The 12673-nt window shown below is 35.6% G+C and overlaps 1 non-coding gene across 1 annotated transcript; it reads right to left on the bottom strand.

Annotated features, from left to right (window-relative positions):
• Nucleotides 1–3756: 3756 nt before the first annotated feature.
• LOC148574921 (small nucleolar RNA R71) lies at nt 3757–3864 on the bottom strand. The gene has a single exon (XR_015906558.1). It is a non-coding gene; the product is annotated as a small nucleolar RNA R71 (small nucleolar RNA).
• Between the last annotated feature and the right edge of the window lie 8809 nt (nt 3865–12673).

Below are 12673 nucleotides of genomic sequence, written 5' to 3'. Positions count from 1 at the left end.
GATTAGCCATGCAGTGACAGCACATTGGATCATTTTTACAGAGAGGATGGGAAGTAGCCATTGACAACGGTGATGCCCTACACAAAGCTTGCCATGGAAGGGAGTAGGAATGGTTGGATGAAGATAGCAGGAAACCAGAGGTTCAGAGGAACGAAAGCATCTCTATACGCTTATCCGAAATTCTCACCAATGAATTACATAAGTATCTCTATCCTATTTTATGTTTTATTTATCTTTTAATTATGAAAACTCTACAACCATTTGAATCCGCCTGACTGAGATCTACAAAGTGACCATAGCTTGCTTCATACCAACAATCTCCGTGGGATCGACCCTTACTCACGTAAGGTTTATTACTTGGACGACCCAGTGCACTTGCTAGTTAGTTGTATGAAGTTGTGAAACAGAATTAAGAACATGAACGTGCGTATGTAGTTTTTAGCGCCGTTACCAAGGGAGTAAAGATCACGATTTCGCACACCAAGTTTTTGGCGCCGTTGCCGGGGATTGTTCGAGTTTGGACAACTGACGGTTTATTTTGTTGCTTAGATTAGGAAAAAAATTTATCTTTTTAATTTAGAGTCATTAAATTTGAGTCTTTTATCTTTATTTTTCCTCTCTATTTTTTTCAAAAATTTCAAAAAGGTTTTTCAAGAAAATATTATTTTTTTTCTTTCTTTAATAACTCAGTTGGTTACAGCGTTGTGCTTATGTTCTTGGTAACTATTGCTTCTTTGAGTTTCAGTGTTTATTAATTACAGTGATTTTCAAATTTTTTGGTATCTTCCTTTCAAAACTTTTCAAAAATAAATTTTCTTTGATTAAATCTTGTATCAAATTTTTAAGTTTGGTGTTCTCTTGTTATTTTTCTTTAATTTTCGAAAATTCATTTTTAGTTTTCTAAAAATTTTAAGTTTGATGTTTTTTTTATATTTTTGAGTTCCTTGAGTTTTGTTCTTTGTGTTCTTCTTGATCTTCAAGTTGTTCTTGTGTTTTCTTTTTGTTTAATCTTAAAATTTTTTTTAGTTTGGTGTTCCTTGGTGTTTCCCTCCAAAATTTTTGAAAATAAGGAGCATTAGATCTAAAAATTTTAAGTTTTGTGTCTTTTTATTGTTTTTCTCTTTACTCGTTGAATTCAAAAATATCTTTTTCCTTTATTTTAATTGATTTTTCGAATTTTCCTTTTAAAAATTCAGATTTTATTTTAAAATTTTCTATTTTATCTTATCTTAGTTTTAAAATTTCAAAATTTAAATCTTTTTAAAAAAAAATCATATCTTTTTCAAAATCTTATCTTATCTTATTTCAAATTTCAAATTTCAACTTTCAAAATTCAAAATTCAAATTTCAAATTTCAAATTTCAAAATTAATTTTCAAATTTAAAATTTAAATTTCAACACTTTTTAATTTAAATTCCTTCTCTTCACTTACATAGCTTATCTTATCTTTTCTAATCTCAAATCGTAAAATCAAATCTTTTTCATATCTTTTATTTTATTTTATTTTATTTTCTTACAAGTATCTTTAATTTTAAGACATATATTTTTCAAAACTTCCTAACTAATTTCTCTCTCTTCATTTTTTTCGAAAATCCTCACCCACATTTTTTTCAAATCTTTTTAATTAATTTAGTTTTCAATTTTCTTTTATTTCTTTTTCTTCTAATTTTAAAAAATATAGTAAATTTTTTAGTTATTTTATTTTATTTTATTTTATTTTAATTTCGGTTTTCGAAAAAAAAAATATATAAAATCATAAAAATAAAAAAAATATTTTGTGTTTCTTGTTTGAGTCTCGAGTCAATTTTTAAGTTTGGTGTCAATTGTATTTTTTCTAAAAATTTATGCATTTTTCAAAAATTCATGCATTCATAGTGTTCTTCATGATCTTCAAGTTGTTCTTGGTAAGTCTTCTTGTTTGATCTTGATATTTTCTTGTTTTGTGTCTTTTCTTGTTTTTCATATGCATTCTTGAATTATTAATGGCAAAAAAATAAAAAATTTTAAGTTTGGTGTCTTGCATGTTTTTCTTTTCTTAAAAATTTTCAAAAATAAGTCTTGATGTTCATCTTGATCTTCAAAGTGTTCTTGGTGTTCATCTTGACATTCATAGTGTTCTTCTATGCATTGTGTGTTTTGATTCATAATTTTTATGTTATGTGTTATTTTTCATGTTTTTCTCTTTCCTCATTAAAAATTCAAAAATAAAAAATATATCTTTCCCTTTTTCTCTCATAAATTTTCGAAAATTTGAGTTGACTTTTTCAAAATCTAGTTGTTTCTTATGAGTCAAATCAAATTTTCAATTTAAAAATCTTATCTTTTTCAAAATCTTTTTCAAAAATCAAATCTCTTTCATTTTTCTTATTTATTTTCGAAAATTATAAAAATATTTTTCAAAAAATCTTTTTCTTAATTTTATCTCATAATTTTCGAAAATATTATCAACAATTAATGTTTTGATTCAAAAATTTCAAGTTTGTTACTTTCTTGTTAAGAAAGATTCAAACTTTAAGTTCTAGAATCATATCTTGTGATTACTTGTGAGTCAAGTCATTAATTTTGATTTTAAAATTCAAATCTTTTTCAAACTAATTTTAATCATATCTTGCTATCATATCTTTTTAACTCATATCTTTTTCAAAAATTTAATTTTAAAATATCTTTTCTAACCTCTTTTCTAACTTCCTATCTTTTCAAAATTTGACTTTCGAATCTTTTTCAATCAATCTTATCTTTTTGTTTCAATCACATCTTTTCCAAATTTCAATCTTATCTTTCCAAAATTTAATTTTCAAAATCTCTTAACCACTTAATTTTTTTGTTTGATTCTTATCTTTTTCAAAACTGCCCAACTAACTCTCTACCTTTAATTTTCGAAAATTCATTCCCTCTTTTTCAAAATTTTATTTTAATTAACTAATTGTTTTAATTTTAAGTTAATTTTAATTATTAGTTTTTGAATTTTAAATTTAATTTTAAAATATTTTTATTTTATTTTGTTTAATTTTTGAATTCCTTTCTTATCTCTCATCTCCTTCTATTTATTTATTCATCTACTAACACTTCTCCTCACCCAAAAATCGAACCCCTTCTTCTCCTCTGAGTTTGAATTCTTCTCTTCTTCATTCTTTTTCTTCTTTTCTTCTACTCACACAAGGAAACCTCTATACTGTGGTAAAAAGGATCCCTATTATTATTTTCTGTTCCCTTCTTTTCCATATGAGTAGGAGCAAGGACAAGAACATTCTTGTTGAAGCTGATCCAGAACCTGAAAGGACTCTGAAAAGGAAACTAAGAGAAGCTAAAATATAACAATCCAGAGACAACCTTACAGAAATTTTCGAAAAGGAAGAGGAGATGGCAGCCGAAAATAATAATAATGCAAGGAGGATGCTTGGTGACTTCACTGCACCTAATTCCAATTTACATGGAAGAAGCATCTCAATTCTTGCCATTGGAGCAAACAACTTTGAGCTTAAACCTCAATTAGTTTCTCTGATGCAACAAAACTACAAGTTTCATGGACTTCCATCTGAAGACCCCTTTCAGTTCTTAACTGAATTCTTGCAGATCTGTGATACTGTTAAGACCAATGGGGTTGATCCCGAGGTCTACAGGCTTATGCTTTTCCCGTTTGTTGTAAGAGACAGAGCTAGAGTGTGGTTGGACTCTCAACCCAAAGATAGCCTGAACTCTTGGGATAAGCTGGTCATGGCTTTCTTAGCCAAGTTCTTTCCTCCTCAAAATCTTAGCAAGCTTAGAGTGGATGTTCAAACCTTCAGACAGAAAGAAGGTGAATCCCTCTATGAAGCTTGGGAGAGATACAAGGAACTGACCAAAAAGTGTCCTTCTGACATGCTTTTAGAATGGACCATCCTGGATATATTCTATGATGGTCTGTCTGAATTATCAAAGATGTCATTGGACCATTCTGCAGGTGGATCTATTCACCTAAAGAAAACGCCTGCAGAAGCTCAAGAACTCATTGACATGGTTGCAAATAACCAGTTCATGTACACTTCTGAAAGGAATCCTGTGAATAATTGGACGCCTATGAGGAAGGGAGTTCTTGAAATTGATGCTCTGAATGCCATATTGGCTCAGAACAAACTATTGACTCAGCAAGTCAATATGATTTCTCAGAGTCTGAATGGAATGCAAGCTGCATCCAACATTACTCAAGAGGCATCTTCTGAAGAAGAAGCTTATGATCCTGAGAACCCTGCAATAGCAGAGGTAAATTATATGGGTGAACCTTATGGAAACACCTATAACCCCTCATGGAGAAATCACCCAAATTTCTCATAGAAGGATTAACAAAAGCCTCAACAAGGCTTTACTAATGGTGGAAGAAAAAGGTTTAACAATAGTAAACTTTTTCCATCATCCACTCAGCAACAGACAGAAAATTCTGAGCAGAATCCATCTAGCTTAGCAAATTTAGTCTCTGATCTATCTAAGGCCACTCTGAGTTTCATGAATGAAACAAGGTCCTCCATTAGATATTTGGAGGCACAAGTGGGCCAGCTGAGTAAGAAGATCACTGAAACTCCTCCTAGTACTCTCCCAAGCAATACAGAAGAGAATCCAAAGAGAGAGTGCAAGGCCATTGATATAACCATCATGGCCGAACCTACAGGGGAGGAAGAGGACGTGAATCCCAGTGAGGAAGACCTCCTGGGACGTCCAGTGATCAACAAGGAGTTTCCCTTTGAGAAGCCAAAGGAATCTGAGGCTCATCTAGAGACCACAGAGATTCCATTAAACCTCCTTATGCCCTTCATGAGCTCTGATGAGTATTCTTCTTCTGAAGAGAATGAGGATGTTACTGAAGAGCAAGTTGCCAAGTACCTTGGTGCAATCATGAAGCTGAATGCCAAATTATTTGGTAATAAGACTTGGGAAGATGAACCTCTCTTGCTCATTAATGAACTGAGTGATCTGGATCAACTGACATTGCCTCAGAAGAAATAGGATCCTGGAAAGTTCTTAATACCTTATACCATAGGCACCATGACCTTTGAGAAGGCTTTATGCGACCTTGGGTCAGGGATAAACCTCATGCCACTCTCTGTAATGGAGAAACTGGGAATCCTTGAGGTACATGCTGCCAATTTCTCATTAGAGATGGCAGACAAATCTATGAAAATGGCTTATGGACTAGTAGAGGACGTGTTAGTAAAGGTTGAAGGCCTTTACATCCCTGCTGATTTCATAATCCTAGACACTGGGAAGGATGAGGATGAATCCATCATCCTTGGAAGACCCTTCCTAGCCACAGCAAGAGCTGTGATTGATGTAGACAGAGGAGAATTGATCCTTCAACTGAATGAGGACAACCTTGTGTTTAAAACCCAAGAATCTCCTTCTGTAACAATGAAGAGAAAGCATAGAAAGCTTCTCTCAGTACAGAGTCAACTAAAGCCCCCACATTCAAACTCTAAGTTTGGTGTTGGGAGGCCTCAGCTAAACTCTAAGTTTGGTGTTGAACTCCCATATCCAAACTCTAAGTTTGGTGTTGGGAGTCTATAAAATTGACCTGATCACCTGTGTGGCTCCATGAGAGCCCACTATCAAGCTATTGACATTAAAGAAGCGCTTGTTGGGAGGCAACCCAATTTTTATTTATCTAATTTTATTTTTATTTTTATTGTTCTTTCATGTTTTATTAGGTTCATGATCATGTGGAGTCATAAAATAAATACAAAAATTAAAAAAAGAATAAAAAACAGCAGAAGAAAAATCACACCTTGGAGGAAGGACTTAAACGCCAGTAAGGAGCATCTGGCGTTGAACGCCAGAAACAAGCAACATCCTGGCGTTCAAATGCCAGGAATGCACCCTGAGAAGAGCAGGCGCTGAACGCCAGAAACAAGCATAAAACTGGCGTTCAACGCCAGAAACATGCTGCATCTGGGCGTTGAACGCCTAGAACAAGCATCAATTCAGCGTTTAAATGCCAGAATTGCATGCAAAGGCATTTTACATGTCCAATTGGTGCAGGGATGCAAATCCTTGACACCTCAGGATCTGTGGATCCCACAGGATCATCTCAGTATCTGTGGACCCCACAGGATCCCCACCTACCTCCACTCATATTCTCCCCTCTTCTCAATATTCATCCTCTCTTCCCAATAAACACCCTTCCCCAAAACCCTTCACCAATCACCTCAAACTCTCTTCCCTATTACCCCTTCACCACTCACATCCATCCACTCTTCCCCATAAACCCTACCTACCTTCAAAATTCAAAATCACTTTCCCACCCAAACCCACCCAAAATGGCCGAACCTACCCCCTGTTCCCTCACTATATAAAGCCCTCCTTCCCTCCTTCATTTCCACACCACATAACCCTCTCTTCTATACCTTGGCCGAATACACCCCCCTCCCTCTCCTCCATATTTTTGCTTCTTCTTCTTCTTTTCTTTCTTCTCTTGCTCGAGGACGAGCAACATTCTAAGTTTGGTGTGGTAAAAGCATAAGCTTTTTTGTTTTTCCATTACCATTGATGGCACCTAAGACCGGAGAAACCTCTAGAAAAGAGAAAGGGAAGACAAAAGCTTCCACCTCCGAGTCATGGGAGATGGAAATATTCATCTCCAAAACCCACAACTAAGGGTGGAACAGCAAGGGCACTCCATCACCCTTCATAAAATTAGAGAAGATCAAAGAGCAATGAGGGAGGAGCAACAAAGACAAGGAAGAGACATAGAAGAGCTCAAGGACATCATTGGTTCCTCAAGGAGAAAACGCCACCATCACTAAGGTGGACTCATTCCTTGTTCTTAAATTTTCTGTTTTTCATTTTTTATGTTAAATGTTTATTTATGTTTGTGTCTTATTACATGATCATTAGTGTCTAAGTGTCTATGCCTTAATGTAGTGAATATGAATCCATCACCTCTCTTAAATGAAAAATGTTTTGAAAAGAAAAGAACAAGAAGTACATGGTTTTGAATTCATCCTTGAAACTAGTTTAATTATTTTGATGTGGTGACAATACTTTTTGTTTTCTGAATGAATGCTTGAATAGTGCATATGTCTTTTGAAGTTGTTGTTTATGAATGTTAAATATGTTGACCTTGAAGAATAAGGAAAAAGGAGACATGTTATTTGATAATCTGAAAAATCATAAAAATGATTCTTGAAGCAAGAAAAAGCAGTGAATACAAAAGCTTGCAGAAAAAATGTGAAAAAATAGTGAAAAAAATGGGAAAAAAAAGCAAGCAGAAAAAGCCAATAGCCCTTAAAACCAAAAGGCAAGGATAATAAAAAGGATCCAAGGCTTTGAGCATCAGTGGATAGGAGGGCCTAAAGGAATAAACTCCTGGCCTAAACGGCTAAACAAAGCTGTCCCTAACCATGTGCTTGTGGCGTGAAGGTGTCAAGTGAAAACTTGAGACTGAGCGGTTAAAGTCAAGGTCCAAAGCAAAAAGAAGAGTGTGCTTAAGAACCCTGGACACCTCTAATTGGGGACTTTAGCAAAGCTGAGTCACAATCTGAAAATGTTCACCCAGTTATGTGTCTGTGGCATTTACGTATCCGGTGGTAATACTGGAAAACAAAGTGCTTAGGGCCACGGCCAAGACTCATAAAGTAGCTGTGTTCAAGAATCAACATACTGAACTAGGAGAATCAATAACACTATCTGAACTCTGAGTTCCTATAGATGCCAATCATTCTGAACTTCAATGGATAAAGTGAGATGCCAAAACTATTGAAGAGGCAAAAAGCTACAAGTCCCGCTCATCTGATTGGAGCTATATTTCATTGATATTTTGGAATTTATAGTATATTATCTTCTTTTTATCCTATTTAATTTTCAGTTTCTTGGGGACAAGCAACAATTTAAGTTTGGTGTTGTGATGAGCAGATAATTTATACGCCTTTTGGCATTGCTTTTACATAGTTTTCAGTATGATTTAGTTAGTTTTTAGTATATTTTTATTAGTTTTTAATTAAAATTCACATTTCTGGACTTTACTATGAGTTTGTGTGTTTTTCTATGATTTCAGCTATTTTCTGGCTGAAATTGAGGGACCTGGGCAAAAATCAGATTCAGAGGTTGAAGAAGGACTGCAGATGTTGTTGGATTCTGACCTCCCTGCACTCAAAGTAGATTTTCTGGAGCTACAGAACTCCAAATGACGCGCTCCCAATTGCGTTGGAAAGTAGACATCCAGAGCTTTCCAGCAATATATAATAGTCCATACTTTGCCCGAGTTTAAACGATGAAAACTGGCGTTGAACGCCAGTTTCATGTTGTAGTCTGGCGTTCAGCGCCAGAAACAAGTCGCAAAGTGGAGTTCAATGCCAGAAATACGTCACAAACTAGCGTTCAACTCCAAGAATAATCTCTCCACGTGTAAACTTCAAGCTCAGCCCAAGCACACACCAAGTGGGCCCCGGAAGTAGATTTCTGCATCATTTACTCATTTCTGTAAACCCTAGTAACTAGTTTAGTATAAATAGGACTTTTTACTATTGTATTTACATCTTTAGTTTCATCTTTGGATCACGTTTGGGGGCTGGCCATTCGGCCATGCCTGAACCTTATCACTTATGTATTTCCAACGGTAGAGTTTCTACACTCCATAGATTAAGGTGTGGAGCTCTGCTGTTCCTCATGAATTAATACAAAGTACTACTGTTTTTCTATTCAATTCAAGCTTATTCCGATTCTAAGATATTCATTCGCACCTCAACATGAATGTGATGATCGTGACAGTCATCATCATTCCCAACTATGAACGCGTGCCTGACAACCACTTCCGTTCTACCTTAGATTGAATGAGTATCTCTTGGATTTCTTAATCAGAATCTTCGTGGTATAAGTTAGAACCCATGGATGGCCATTCTTGAGATCCGGAAAGTCTAAACCTTGTCAGTGGTATTCCGAGTAGGATCCGGGAAGGGATGGCTGTGACGAGCTTCAAACTCGCGAGTGCTGGGCATAGCGACAGACGCAAAAGGATGGTGAATCCTATTCCAGTATGATCGAGAACCTCCAGATGATTAGCCATGCAGTGACAGCACATTGGACCATTTTCACAGAGAGGATGGGAAGTAGCCATTGACAACGGTGATGCCCTACACAAAGCTTGCCATGGAAGGGAGTAGGAATGGTTGGATGAAGACAGCAGGAAACCAGAGGTTCAGAGGAACGAAAGCATCTCTATACGCTTATCCAAAATTCTCACCAATGAATTACATAAGTATCTCTATCTTATTTTATGTTTTATTTATATTTTAATTATGAAAACTCTACAACCATTTGAATCCGCCTGACTGAGATCTACAAAGTGACCATAGCTTGCTTCATACCAACAATCTCCGTGGGATCGACCCTTACTCACGTAAGGTTTATTACTTGGACGACCCAGTGCACTTGCTGGTTAGTTGTACGAAGTTGTGAAACAGAATTAAGAACATGAACGTGCGTATGTAGTTTTTAGCGCCGTTACCAAGGGAGTAAAGATCACGATTTTGCACACCAAAGATCCTTCATCATGTCCAACATTCAAAGTAAAAGCTGAACTATCATCATTTGTTGCTCTTCTTTTAACCCTAGCCTTAAGTTGATATTCACATACTAATTCTTCCATCATTTTCTTTACCTTGCTCAGATGATTCTCACTTTGAGATCCATATATTTTAGGAAAAAAAATTTCAATAACTTCATCTTATACCTAGGGTCTAAGATAGCTCCCACAGCCACGACTTCATTAATTTGATCCCAATACTTTTCAAACTTACTAATCATATTTGTTGCCATTGTATGAATCATCTCATTGAGACTAAGCAACCACTCATTCAATGTCAATCTCATTTCACACACCTTGGGAAAGTACAAATTTGTCGTTCGATATAAAGTGCCAGAGAATAATTCAGTCAAACTATAAAAGACTTCTAATTTATCAACAAGTTCATTTGCCATTTTTCACTCATCATCAGATGGTACAACTTTATACAGAGATTCACGATGTCTTAAACGCTCAAAAACTTCTCTATATGGCACAGCAGAAGCAAGCATTAGATAAGTTGAATTCCATCTAGTTCTACAATCAAGTGCAAGCTTTCTCCTATAATTAATATTCAATTGCCTACAAGTCTCTTCAAAATTTTCTTCCCTCTTCTGTGTTGCAACCCAAAAAGAAACACTATCTCTGATTTTTTCAATAGAACCATATATTGCATTCATGCCATCTTTCACAATCAAATTCACAATGTGAGCACAACAACGCATGTGAAAAAATTCCCCTGTCTTAACAAAGTTAGACGGTGAAATCTTATCAAGCACAAGATGAATCATGGCATCATTTGTACTACAATTATCAACCGTTAATGTTGATAATTTTCTATCTATATTCCAATCATACAAGGAATTCACCAAAGCATCACTAAGAACTTTAGCAGTATGGGGTGCAGGCACATATGTAAACCTAGAGTAATGTAAATATAATAAACAATTATGACATTAAAATTCAAATATTTAAAAGATGCTAAAAGTATAAATAATACCTTACAAGCCGATTTTGCAAGTTCCAATCATCATCAATAAAGTGAGTTGTAATCGCCATATAGCCTTTGTTTTGACAATCAGCACTCCACATATCAGTAGTTATAGCAATGCGACTTGAATTTTTTCCCAACAATTTTAGAAGCTTTGCCTTTTCAGCTTCATACATCTTCTCAACATCACTTCTCAGTGTATTTCTTGTATAAAATTTGAACAAAGGTTGAGACTCAGCCATAAACTCATGAAAACCCGATTGCTCAACAAACAACATAGGGTGTTTGTCCCTAATAACCCATCTTGTAAGTGCTCGTCGTGCTCCCTCTTAACTAAATGTGAAGTTTCCAACCAAAAGTGAATCCGTTGGCCTTCCCGTTCCTGTTGAACCTGATGATTGCTGCACTGTTTTCAATATTGATTGCTTTGGTCCCCTAACAGTACGAATCGGGCAATCTTTCTTGCTTCGTGTCACCTCCAATCTTTCTTTCACAATATTTACATATTTCCTTCCACTTTCCATTTATTTGCTCCCTCTTAAAATGTTTCCAAGCCTCAGAAGTTAATCCTTTTTTGTTAGGACTATTTTGCACACTTTGGCTAACTTCTTGCCCTCCCTCTTGTGTTTCTTCTTGTCCCTCCTCTTGTGTTCCTTGGACATGTGCTTCAATTGCTTGACCCTCAGCATCTTTAGTTGGTTCTGTCTCATTATTATTTTCAATAGGAGTCGAGCTTAAACTATTCATCATATACAGTAAGATTTAATACAGAAACACTAAATTAAAATTCAATACATAAACACTAAATCACATAATCAACTCAGAACAATCAAATTGAACCAGCAACTCAGAATATAATTAATCCCACACCAGGAAACAGCATACTACTAATTTGTGACTCAGAAAAAAAACTTCAAGAAAATAGTATGATCTTTAATGATTTCTATGACATAGAAAAATGTCAAACATGTGATGTTATGGATTACATACACATGCAGTAACAGTTTATAGAGCTTGTGTTTTGGTCATTTTGTGAAGTCAGATTGCTTATTTTACATCCCTTAAGTAATCAATATTCTAAGGATCTCACTTAGTATTTTTTGTTTTTCATGATCTCAGTTCGGTGTACAACTTTCATCATTATGTGTCTATGATTAAGATTTAAGAATATCTAACTATTATAATCATAATTAAGGTTTTCTAGAATGATGAAATTTTCTAGAAGTGAATCTGGTTCTGGCCAATAACTCTAAATTACAAGATATTCAAGTTTATTAACGGAATAACGGCCAATGTTGAAGCACTGTGATAGATGTAGATAAATAAATTAAAGTGGAGGAGAGGAAGCACAATAAAATCAGAATTCATAATTAATGAAAAATAAAAAAAATTGAAGTACGAAAAAAAATAAAAAAATAGCCACCAATTATCAGAAATTCATAGAACAAAACATTCATTAACAAAAACAATAGCCACCAACTTCAATAAATCAAAATCACCATCAAATTCATGAAAAAAAACAAAAACCTAAAGTGAAATACCAAAATACAAGATGAAAAGGAGATAGTAGTGAATCTTACTAGGGATAAAAGAGAGAAATGGCCGAAGAGGTTAGACACATCGGTGAAGAGAAGAGCGGCGAACGACGCGGAAGAGGGCGAACGGGGCGGTGCGGTGATGATACAGTGAGTGGGCCGGCTGAGACGGACAGTGGCGAGGCCGTGACGGTGGTGGTCGGAGGTGGCTGGCTGGGACGATAGAGAGAACGCAGAGGAAGGGTGCAGAGACAGGATTTCGCGAGGAGCAGGGTTTAACTGCGGCACTCTATGTGGGGAGTGGGAACTGGGAAGAGGAGTTAGGGTTTTTCACTTTTCTATATATATATATATATATATATATATATATGCAAAGTGAAATGACTTAAAAACCAAAATAAAAACTAAATTCTTAAGGGTATTTAAGTAATTTAATATATTCGGGGATTGTGGGGAATACGGGGACGGGGACGGGGATCCCCGCTCGGGTCCCCGCATCTGCTTCGGGGAATTTTATCCCCTATCCCGTCCCCGCAGGGAAAATTCCCTGCCATCGGGGTCCCATTCGGGGTGGTGCCCGTAGGAATTCCCGTGTCTTGGGGATTTTTGACACCCCTACAT

The sequence above is a fragment of the Arachis ipaensis genome, chromosome B2 (assembly GCF_059453495.1).
Source record: "Arachis ipaensis isolate K30076 ecotype BB chromosome B2, ASM5945349v1, whole genome shotgun sequence".
Classification (NCBI taxonomy): domain Eukaryota; kingdom Viridiplantae; phylum Streptophyta; class Magnoliopsida; order Fabales; family Fabaceae; genus Arachis; species Arachis ipaensis.
The sequence above is the reverse complement of the archived record's forward strand: the minus strand, read 5'-3'. Positions and strand labels throughout refer to the sequence as shown.